Source organism: Danio rerio, chromosome 15 (genome assembly GCF_052040795.2).
Source record: "Danio rerio strain M-AB ecotype USA chromosome 15, GRCz13ab, whole genome shotgun sequence".
Classification (NCBI taxonomy): Eukaryota; Metazoa; Chordata; class Actinopteri; order Cypriniformes; family Danionidae; genus Danio; species Danio rerio.
This window is the reverse complement of record NC_141035.1, coordinates 28,953,170-28,965,518: the sequence shown is the minus strand read 5'-3', so window position 1 is coordinate 28,965,518 and position 12,349 is coordinate 28,953,170. Positions and strand designations below refer to the sequence as shown.

General features: G+C 37.4%; 1 protein-coding gene and 1 long non-coding RNA gene across 6 annotated transcripts in view; one reads left to right on the top strand and one right to left on the bottom strand.

Annotated features, from left to right (window-relative positions):
* The window catches only part of rtn4rl1b (reticulon 4 receptor-like 1b), a 298,377-nt gene that overhangs the window by 141,237 nt on the left and 144,791 nt on the right, over positions 1-12,349 (bottom strand).
* Positions 1-12,349, top strand: part of LOC147833685 (uncharacterized) — a 291,750-nt gene that overhangs the window by 234,890 nt on the left and 44,511 nt on the right. For 2 of the 5 annotated variants that reach the window (XR_015509540.1, XR_015509536.1), the window contains one exon: positions 5,753-6,065. The exons of the other annotated variants lie outside the window; for them this stretch is intronic. This is a non-coding gene — a long non-coding RNA (uncharacterized LOC147833685). The remainder of the gene's footprint in view (positions 1-5,752; positions 6,066-12,349) is intronic. 5 annotated transcript variants of the gene reach the window in all.

Genomic DNA, 12,349 nt, shown 5'->3' with positions numbered 1-12,349 from the left:
GGATGCTATCATGTCAATATGAATCAAAATCTCTAAGTAATATTTACACTACCTTGTTGAATCAAAGCCACGAAGGATTACGGCAGTTTTGAATGCAAAAGTGGGTCCAACCTGCTACCAGTAAGATGTACCCAATAAAGTGGCCTGTGAGTGTATGATGCAGTTGTGTGTATATTTTAGAGCTCATCATTCATGCTAAAATTGCATTAATAAGTGAGAAATATGCTGTGTAATGTATCTCTGATATTGTTTTTGCTTGGGTAAATATTTCAAGTGATCAATCAATGACCTGCATGAGCATCTCTATTGCTTTTCAATGGAATGTACTTTAATAGACAGAGATGTTGGTCTTCACATGGTGTCATTATTGCTGAATATGAACTCGGGTTAGTAAAAGCATGGCCATTTCTTTTACATTTCCAGTCCATTACAGCTCAGGACCATAAGGCTGAGCACACCCTGAGGCCTGCATCAAATCAAACCTCACCTCTTTTTGAATCACGTACTCATAGTGGGAAAAAGAAAAAAAAATACAGCCATTTGTAACTGTCTTAGGTTGCACGCTGCTTCCAATCTAAGAAAGTTATGATTAGAATAACTCTCAACGTCACAAAGAATATACTGCATGATCAAGCTGGCAGCCTGATGATGGGACTGTATGGGCTGAGAGTATAAAATATATATAGTTGAAGTCAGAATTACTAGCCCCTCTTTGAATTAATTTTTTATTTTTTAAGTATTTCCCAAATGATGTTTAACAGAGCAAGAAAATTTTTGCAGTATGTCTGATAATATTTTTTCTTCTGGAGAAAGTCTTATTTGTTTTATTTCGGCTAGAATAAAAGCAGCTTTTAATTTTTTAAAAACCATTTTATGGTCAAAATTATTAGCCCCTTTAAGCTATATAATTTTTCGATTAGTCTACAAAACAAACCATCATTATACATTAACTTGCCTAATTACCCTAACCTACCTTGTTAACCTAATTAACCTAGTTAAGCCTTTAAGTGAAGTTTTTAAAATAATTTCGAGAGGAACACGTGATATAATTGACTGCAGCTGGCCGCCTATCTACACTTAGTTAGCCAATCAGATCTATTCTAACATACTATGAATAGGCTAGCTAGATATTACTCCCTTATCTTCATTTTCCGAAGAAACCCCCCATCCACCCCATTTCTCCTCCTTTCCTCCTTTAAAAAGGGGAGCTCTCGAGAACCACCTGATCTCGTACTCCCCTCACATGCTCTATGGACCTGGCGGGAGCCCTGGGCTCAACTATCTCCGAGCTCAGGGTTCTCTCCCAGGACAGCATGCCAAACCTGCTAGCAGTTGTCAAGCAATATCTAAGTGTGAACTCTTGAAATGTCACTTTAAGCTGTTTAGAAGTGTCTTGAAAAATTTCTAGTCTAATATTATTTACTGTCATCATAGCAAAGATAAAATAAATCAGTTATTAGAAATGAGTGCTTAATAAAGATGTGAAGCCTTTCAAAGGGTTCAGTTTAGTTTGACGAACTGGTTTGACTGGTTCACTTAGAATATCTGGTTAAAAAGAACTATTCATTCACGAATCAGCCATCACTACTGTACATCACTACATGTGCAACTCCAGGAAATTAGTTTGACTGCAATGAATGAATGAATCAAATGCATTTTTTAAAAAGGTTTTCTGTTGAAAATGCAACACAAAGCATTTTTAAAGAGAAACTGGAAATTACTGTAATTAACCCCTGTGCTTTATCCCAATACTCACTATGTTAGTGAACTAAGCTGGGCTTCTAGTCATAACTTGGTTAATGTGACTACACACACAGTGGTTTATAAAAACGGTACTAAGGATATTTTGCCCCAGCTATCTGAAATACATAAATCTTTCAGACGACAGTCTCAGAGGGTGGTTGGAATAAAGCTGGCATAGCGGTCACGGCGGTGCCACCTCCCCACGTCCACACCGCTGTTTCGCGGTAGGAGGGTGGATGGTAGGTTCTCCTTAAGATGCCATGTCAAAACTGGGGCGACAGCTTGTGTGGGATCGCTCCACAACAACAGCAACATCATCATTGAGCCGTGTTTCTTTTTTTTCCAAACACATGCCACACGCTGGGACGAGGCCGCTTCTCCCTGCCAGTGAAAGCTCTCAGTACTTTGATCCTCCTCTACCGCTCCATCATTTAACCAGCTCAAGCTGGCTGTCAGGACACCTCCCCAACCGCTCCACCCGACGCTCCCTACATCCAGCTCACTCAACGCACAGTTACGCTCTTATCACTCCTCCTGCAGAGACTGCCTTTACTACAAGAGTTTGGAAGCAAATAAAGTATGAGTCATTTGGCATGTCTCCATCTATGTAAATTTGAACTAATAGAAAATAAACAAAAATTAGGTATAAACTACATAATTCTATCTATCTATCTATCTATCTATCTATCTATCTATCTATCTATCTATCTATCTATCTGTCTGTCTGTCTGTCTGTCTGTCTGTCTGTCTGTCTGTCTGTCTGTCTGTCTGTCTGTCTGTCTGTCTGTCTGTCTGTCTGTCTGTCTGTCTGTCTGTCTGTCTGTCTGTCTATCTATCTATCTATCTATCTATCTATCTATCTATATATCTGTCTGTCTGTCTGTCTGTCTGTCTGTCTGTCATTTATCTCTCTCTATCTGTACATCCATCCATCCATCCATCCATCCATCCATCAATCCATCCATTCATCCATCAAATATTTAGCAAGTGCTGTTTTACGAAGATATTTGTACATACTATTTATAAGTTATTTAGCAAGATAGAAGTTTTCAGATTAAAGTGCAATTTAAAGGTGTAACTATGTTGTTATGTTAATTAAGAAAGTCATTTGACAACAGTGGTTTGTTTTGTAGCAACCTGAAAAAAGGGTTTAATAAGGGGTGGCAAGCTAAAAGAATTGACTTTCTCCAAAATAAAAATCTAAAATATATGCTGTTAAACCAAATTTAGGATATATTAAAAAAATGTTTTAATAATAATTAGATAGGTGGTTCATTCCGCTGTGGTGACCTCTAAAGTAAAGACTAAGCTGAAGGAAAATTAATGAATGAATGTTTTCTTTTTCTTTTTGGCTTAGTCCCTTTATTATTCATTAGCCGTCACACTGGAATGAACCGCCAACTTATCCAGCATATGTTATACGCAGCCCTTCCAGCTGCAACCTATCACTGGGAAACATCCATACACTCTTATTTACACACATACACTACGGACAATTTAGCCTACCCAATTCACCTGTACCATATGTTTATGGACTTCTTGGGAAAACCTGAGCACTCGGAGGAAACCCTTACCAACATGGGGAGAATATGCAGAGTCCACACAGAAATACCAACTGACCCAGCTGAGGCTCGAACCAGCGATCCTGCTGTGAGGCGACAGTGCTAACCACTGAGCCGCCACGCCACCCTTGATCATCTCAGTCGATCTAAATAAATGAAATCTTACCAAATAGAGCTATTTAAATCATCTAGGGAAATTATATTGATAATATCGAAATATACAGTATATGGCAGCAAAACAAAATATCACAATACCAGATTTTTCCAATATCATGCAGCCCTAGTATGTAAGATTAAAGTTATAACATTATTAAAGTAATGTTTTCTAGTAAATATTTGATAAATATCTAGATATTTTGATAATTAAGACTAATTGTTGAGAAACATTGCCTTGTGATAAGTGGAATTGATTTCTCAAAGCTACAATATAAAACATCTTAAAGCTTAAGCCAGCTTAGGCTCGAACCAGTGACCTTATTGGTGTGAGGCAACAGCACTGCCCACTGCTAATTAGATATAATTCAAATGATTAGGCTAATAATTCCTTATATCCATTCATAAATCCATTCTTTCACATATCCATGCCTTTCTTCTTCAATATACAGTATGTATATATTTATCTTTTCACTGTATCTCTCCATCTTTTTTGGTTTCTCAAGATGAGATTAAGACTTCTGATGTATTCAATTTTACATTTTAGTTGTTTTTGAAACCTCAATTAGACTCAGATTCAAGAAATTCAACATTCTCACTGCTCTTCTGAATGGCGAACAATCCTCGTTTAGGAAATGCCAACCCACTCTTTTTATCTCAGTGGGCAGATGAATGCTCCTCACAGATTACAAATCCAAAGACAATTCTCAAAATAAGACAATGAACTGGGATTTGAAATAAAGGAAAAAAGTCCTCGGCTCGATTTAAACCAATATCCATCTCACGGCATATGGTGCGCTCCATTGTTTTGCTCTCTTCCTTCCCTTCACTCCAATGATTATTTTGCAGTGAGGCCCATCTGCTGTTAAAAATCTATTTATCAATAACCGTCTTCCTGGCATGGAGTTACTGGATCCTAATTCATCCCTGAATGGTCTCAGTGTGGAGAATCCGTTGACGTGCACTGCATGAAATTCAAATGCATCCATTACCATTATTATGCGCTTCCTGAAGTCAAATCGTAGAGTGGAAACATGGCAGAAACCCAGAATGCTGCACGGTAACATCAACAGTCAGATAATAAAAAAGGTGCTGGCATACAACACTTTTGATCATTACATTAAGTGTCCAATTTGCTTGAAATGGTTATTTCAAACAAAAACATCTAAATAACAGACCTTTGACTGAGTGCCTACCGCATATTTATGCAACAAAGCGATACCCAGGCGTAAATCGCAGTGGTTATCGCAGTGAATGAGACCTCATCAGCCAGATATATAATTCCAAAGTGATCAGGGCTGATGATGGATGAGAAACCGCAATTAAGGTTAAAGTTATGGGCAGAAGTAGCCCTGTAATTAGCGGTTTGCATTAGCGGCGCACATAATAGTAGGCGGTGTTAATGGCCTCTTGTTTTTTGCCAAGGTTATTGGCCTGAGCAAAATGTTTCAGAGTATTGGGGAGAAATCTGATTCATGCTTTAGAACTGAATTGCTTTTTATGGGTGACAGTGGAGGTTGAAATTAACAGCTATGCAACAAGGCGGAGAAAATGAGTTCGAAATTCTCCAGCAGCACAAAATAGCTCTAATGAAGTGAGACAACATCAATTAATGCGAAAAGGGAGGGGGTTGGGAGAAAGACAGGGATGTGGGCAGCAAGGGAGGGAGGGGATCAGGAACTGATAGGGCATCCAAATTGATTTTACCGATTTCAGAGATGGAAATGTCATGAAATAAAACATGAGTGTTTACTCCTGCTCGCCTATGGAGGTAGTCTCACATATCAACAACCTGAATCATTTATCTATGTTGTAAAGCTTGCTGTGTTGCGCTGTAAAAAAGATTATCAGACTATGTTTTGTAAGAAAAAAATATTCTTTTTTTGCTAAGTCAATATTTAGAAGTGCATTTAAAGTAATTTGTTGCTTCTTTGTGCAAATTACTACCAATATTTGAGTTCTTTCTGTTTTTTGCAGTGTAATTCAGTTTTGTTATTGTTGTTGCTTTTGGTTTAACGCATGTTGACGTGCACAAACAAGCTTCAAATGCTGCATCAGCCTATGAATATTTCATATTACCAAACAAAAGCATTCATGTAGCACTGCATGTGGTGGGTTGAATTCCTGGTTCATTTATTGCTAAAATATACCTTGAATGCATCGTAAGTCGCTTTGGATTACTGTGTCTGCCAAACGCAAAGCCTTGGATATGTTTGAAAAGAGCAATAATGGAATCATTAATGTCGTCTTCTTTCTTAGTACCTCCATTCTCTCTCTTTTCTCTGCATGCGTAGCTGTCAGTCGGTGGCACGGCCAAGTCGAGCATCCTGCGAAGGGCTGATTGAATTTTTCATATTAAGCCTGACTGATCACAGCAAGTCACATCTTTGCTCTTCGCGAGACGAAGACGAAGAGAGGGAACAGCCGGGAGCCATGACTGCAGCGCCTGCACAAACCTGACCACGGCTTTCATCCAGCCTCGTCATACTCCAGACTCTATTATGAATGAGCTGGGCAGGCCGGGGGAGCCTGGTAAAGGAGATTTTAAAGAAAGGGCGGGAGAAAGTGTGTGTGCCGGATCTCAGCAGCATGTGGAGACCATTTCAAGTACGTGCTCTGAATAGAGTGTAAGCAGAGCTGCATGATTAATCATTACAGGGTTGCAATCTCTATTTGAAACACCCATGTGATCTTTGACTATGATTTGGCTGTGTCTATGAAAACGTTGACTAGTGTGATCACAGTGAACACTCTGTGTTTGTGAGAGAGTGAACCTGTCATGTATAGTTATGAAATCACTTCAGTCTTTAGTCTCATCAGCCACATCATTGTTAGTTTGTGTTACTAAAACATTGAAGTATCACAGAAGTACCGGAATAAAAGTCTATAGTTTTGAAATGTTTCGGGGTAGCAATCCAGATTGTGTCAGTGACAATGTCATGCCAGTAGGTGTGATGTAATTGAAAAAAAAAGTATGTGCTCAAAGACTTAAATTCAACCTAGGCTCATTCTAAAAACGTATACCCCTATATAGATTTCTGGAGAGCACCAAATACATCCCAGGAGCTACGTTTTTTGTATATGTTACGTTTTTTGTTTACGCAGTATATGTTTTTTAGATCTCAAATTTCTCTCGCAAGTGCCATTCGTGCCTGCTGTTTTCGAATAAATACACCAGAGGCCGATGTTAACTGGCTAATGAACTTGCTAAATGACTGACTGATTGACCAATCGACTGACACTTCCTTCCCTTAACCTAACCAATAATGTTTTCACAGATTGACCCGTCCATCCACTTCCCTAAACCCAGTCAAAAGTTTTAAAAAGCAATTCAGAAAAAGCATACCATTTTTACCACATTTTCAGATTAATATATATGCAAACCAATTTATCAAACATATATGTTTATTAAAATAATATTTTAGTCACCAAACAACTTTTGAAATAGAAAGACAATACTTTTAAATTCATTCGAAACATTGGAAAAAATGACAAACCACAAAAAATCAACAAAATTCTGTAATGTTTTTCTCTTTAATTTTGCTCTTTTTTTATTTTTAATTTTAAATAATTGTAAAGCTTCCTATAGAAAATATTTATTTAAAAGGGGAGATTTGTGAGGGGTGTACTCAAATATGCTGAACACTGTATATGACTGGAATACCCACCAAGCAAAATATTAGGCTATTTTGAACTCTGACCACAGCATGGTTGGCCCGCGCAGCAACAAACCACCCTTCCATGGCACAAGCCTTCGAAATGAATGAATTTCATAGCAGAACACTTTCCATGTGTTTCAAGTGTGAAAACTGCTTCCCTCGATGAAGTTACTAAAGCTCATTCTTTCATTCATTTTCAGCTTAGTCCCTTTATTAATGCCGCCTTCATGTTGCCTTTGCTTTTGCCTTCAGTATGTTTATGTAAAGAATTATAATGTTGTGTATATGTATTTATTATATTTCCATTTTTTCAATTTTTCAAGCCTTCTGTGGACAGGAGTTGAGAATTAGCAAGTTTGCAATAACACTTAAACAAATGCATTTGGTTGTCCAGTGTACAGTAATTGTGACGTCCATGTCAAACAAATACATAAATAGATAAACAATCTGGGGTCGCCAAAGCTAAATGAACCGCCAAGTTATCCAGCATATATTTTACGCAGCGGGTGCCCTTCCAGCGACAACTCAATATCGAGAAACACCCATACACTCTCATTAACACACTACACTACAGACAATTTAGCTTACGGACAATTCACCTATGCCACATGTCTTTGGACTGTGGGGGAAACCGGAGCACCTAGAGGAAACCCACGTGAACACGAGAAGAACATGCAAACTCTTGGAAAATGCAAACTGAAATGCAAACTGACCCAGCCAAGGCTCAAACCGGAGACTTTCTTACTGGGAGTGCTACCCACTGCGCCATATTTTTGCCTAGTTTTCTCTATCATTTTCCAGCTTTAAATTGATCAATTCTCAGTTTAAACACAAACCAAGACATTCCCAACTGTTAAAGATTATGGGTCCAACTGTGATTTTTCCAAGAGGAGGCTACATAATGCTTTGACTGAAAATTCAGACACATTGCCAGTTCCAAGATGGCTGATGCATTGGTATGTTGGAATAAGTCAAATATGATATCCGTAAATAGATTGTACCAATCAACATTTTTTTCAAAAGCCTCTACTAAATTACATTATTTTATTTAGTAGTCTGTTCAGATTTATGAGTGAAATAAAAAAGAAGAAATGTGCAGCTGTAAAAGTAATAGGATTTTTTTGAATGAAGTATGTTGTATGATGATCCCGTCCTTGAGGGATGTGCATTATAGGGTTGGGTTTATAAGAAAGGGTGAATGTACAAGCCGGGTGGTGGGAGTGGAACTGTCAGAGAGCGTAACATGTTGTATGTTGTGTGATAGAATGTTTGCGGCGAGCTCTGGTGTACAATCCCCTGTAGCAGTATGTGGTAGATCAAAGAGACTTCCGGGAGACTCTGTCCACAAGCTCACGCTCCTCTCGCCTTTCAGAGTGTACTCAAACAGACAAGCCCTATGAAAAACAGACCTGGATTTGATGAAACTTTACTCAATTATTGATCAGTCTGCACAATAGAGAGTGAGCGAGAGATGGATAAAAAAAAAACTCACACAAGATAGCAATTGTGCTGTTGCTGCAAGTGTCAGATCCTGCTTCTGTGATCAATAGCATATCTTGGAATCACTATTTTGAATTCTCAGTTGTTTTTATTAACTTTGACTTCTGTGTTTTGGTTAAAATGGTTGTTAAAAATTAGACAATGCAGTGAGGACCTAAAATAGTAAAGGTTTAATATGATTTACCCTCAGACATTTTTTTTTAAATGGTTATGTTCGTTTTTTAGAGTGTATGTAAACTTCTGGTTTCAACTGTACTTGCATTTGTCTAAATAAGCTTCCAAATATGATCATCTTTGAATAATATACTGGCTGAAATTGTAATCTTATTTAAACAAAAAAAAGTCTTACTTGAGCACAACTTATTTGAATTTCATTGCTATCTAGGAAAGACATTGTATTGTTTTTACCTTACTATAGGCAAATGAACTAAAATATGCATTGCTACAAATAGTTCATTACACAGTAAAGCGTGAGTCATAAGTGTAACTATAGAACAGAATTATTGAATACTGAATGTGCACCTCTCTGTAATTATTGCACTTGAGTGCATCTCACAAATGTCCTTGATGAGGAAGTGACATCATGAGCTGATGTTTTCTCAGCATTGTTAGTGAAAATATAGTTATATATAGCCACCCTGACACATTTCCAGAACAATGGATCCAGTATGCCATGTGAAATTAAAGGGCTCTTAACGAATCAATTAGCAAAATCTGCCTGTGATACATCTGATAGAATGAAATGAGTGGGAGAGAGAGAAAGAAAAGAGGAGGAGAGGACCGAGGGTAGGATTGGTGATAAGGCAGAGAGGACTCTCGTTTTCTTTCTCATTGCCTTCCTCTAATTAGACAGGCAATTGTGATCTGAATACATACTAGCGAAAGAACAGAACAGCAGAGACAGAAATAGTGTTGGAGAGGAGGGGTCCCACTCTACCTGAACCACACTACAACATGCTAGAAGTTAATCAAGGGAACAGATGAACTTGAGCTGGTGTTTGGACAGGAAAACTAGCATGCTATTGATTTGATTTCCATTGTTGCTTCAGGCATTCAATGAGATACTGGTTAGATCTAGAGGCTTTACATCACAAAAATGGAATATGCATGTTAGGCAGCAAATAGTGAACTTTATTGGTATCATAAATGCAATAATGACTAGTATCGCATCATGTTAATCCATTTTGCTACTTGGTAGTATCATTATGGTACTGTAGGATGCAATAGCTTAGTAATGTTATGTCCAACATGAGACTACTACTAGAAGTATGATAGAATGCAGCAACAATCCTAATATGCATACTAATATTATGACAGCATACAATGTCCAACATGAGAATAGTAATATAAATATATTATGCAATAAGTATTACTAGTAGTATGGAATAAACAACATGATAAAAGCAGTATTAGTAGTAGTAGTATTGTAGCATGCAGTAACAAACATGATGTTAGTAGTAGTAGTATGGTTGTATTTGGTATCCAATATCGTACAAGTAGTTTGGAATAATCGACATGATAAAATTAGTAGTAGTAGCATCGTAGTATCCAGTAACCGAAATTATTTTAGTGGTAATAGTATGGTAGCATTTGGTATCCAATATCATACTAGTACTAGTGATATGGAATAATCAACATGATGATAGTAGTAGTAGCTGTAGTAGTGAACGTATGCAATAACAAACATGGTGATAGTAGTAGTAGTATGGTAATATTCATTAACCACCATGATGATAGTAAAGACAGAGTAGTAACATCCAATACTATTCTATTACTATTAGTATGTTAGTATGTTAGTATGTAATGTCCAACATGACAATAGTATGCAATGGGCCAGTGGTGTCCAAACTCTTCGTTCGTTCATTCTTGAGAGTCATTGTCTTGTAGATTTTAGCTCTGACTTGCTTCAACACACATACATGGAGGTTTCTACTACTGTATACCTAGTAAGAGCTCCATTAGCTTGTTCAGAGAGAGGGGTCTGGATGCAGACCTGGTGCAGTGCAATCTGAGCAGCATCCAATGCTTTTTAATGCGCTCACCTAACCCCACCCCTAATCCTACCCATCACAGTGATGTTACTCCATTGAGTGCATTGTGTCTGACATTGCATTGCTGAGTGATGCAATCTCAGCTTGCATCATAAAGGCTTCATCCAGATACTATTGGGTTCAGGTGTATCTACTTGGGCTTGAAAGGTACACTATGCAGGGCACCAGCCCTCCAGGAATGAGTTTGGGGAACCTTGCCATAGCCTGTATGCAATAACCAAGATGACACTTTCAGCGGTATGCAATACCCAATATGATACTAGTAGTAATATTATGCAATATCCATCATAATAGTAGTACCAGCAGCATAGTAGAATGTAATGACCTATATGATATTAGTACTTTTAGTTGGATATATCCGACATGATAGTTGTAGTAGTTTGTTAGTACGCAATGACCAATATGATGTTAGTAGTACTAATATAGTAGCATGCAATATTTTATATTACCAATACTGTACTATTAGTAAAGGAAAACCAGCATGATATTAGCAGTAGCAGCAGCAGCAGTATTATGGAAGTATGAAATAGCCAACATGCTGACAGTAGTAGTAATGGTAGCAACATCAGCAGCAGTAGTAGTTTGGAAGTATGCAATAGCTAACATGTTGGTAGTAGTAATAGTTGCAGTAGCAATAGTAGTATTTAAGTATGCAATAGCCAACATGCTGGTAGTAGTAGAAAAAGAAGAAGTAGTAGTAGTAGCAGCAGCAATAGTAGTAGTATGAAAGTATGCAATAGCCAGCATGCTGGAAGTAGAAGTATGGTAATTTGGTAATTAATATGATGATAGTAGTATTAGTAGTAGTAGTAGTAGTAGTAGTAATAGCAGCAGCAGTAGTAGAATGGAAGTATGCAATAGTCAACATGCTGGTAGTAGTAGTAGCAGCATTAGTAGTAGAGTTTGTATGCAATAGCCAACATGCTGATAGCAGAAGAAGTATGGGTAGTATGGTAATATGGTTATCAGCATTATGATATTATTATTATTATTATTATTATTAGTAGTAGTAGTAGTAGTAGTAGTAGTAGTAGTTGGTAGAAGTATGCAACAACCAACATGCTGATAGTATTAGTAGTAGTATGGTAACATGGTAATCAACATGATCATGGTAGTATTAGTAGTAATAGCAGTAGCAGCAGCAGTAGAATGGAAGTATGCAATAGCCAACTTGCTGATATTATTATTATTATTATTATTAGTAGTAGTAGTAGTAGTAGTAGTTGTAGTAGTAGTAAAAGCAGCAACAGTAGTAGAATGGAAGTATGCAATAGCCAAAATGCTGAGAGTATTAGTATTAGTATGGTAACATGGTAATCAACATGATCATAGTTGTAGTAGTAGCAGTAATAATAGCAGCAGCAGTAGAATGGAAGTATGCAATAGCCAACGTGCTGATAATATTATTATTAGTAGTATGGTAACTTGCAGTATCCAGTATCATACTAGTAGTATGATTAGCATGATGACATGCAAAGTCCAACATGACAGTAGTACTATTATAATAGTAGCATATGTAGCAGGCTGTATGCAATCACCAAGATGATACTACCAATAGTGTGCGATACCCAATGCGATACTTTACTACTAACAGTGTTAGTAGGAAGGGTAGCATAGGAATATCCAACATTATAATAGTACCAGCTACTACAAGATAAGTCCATAAGTACTAGATAGCATG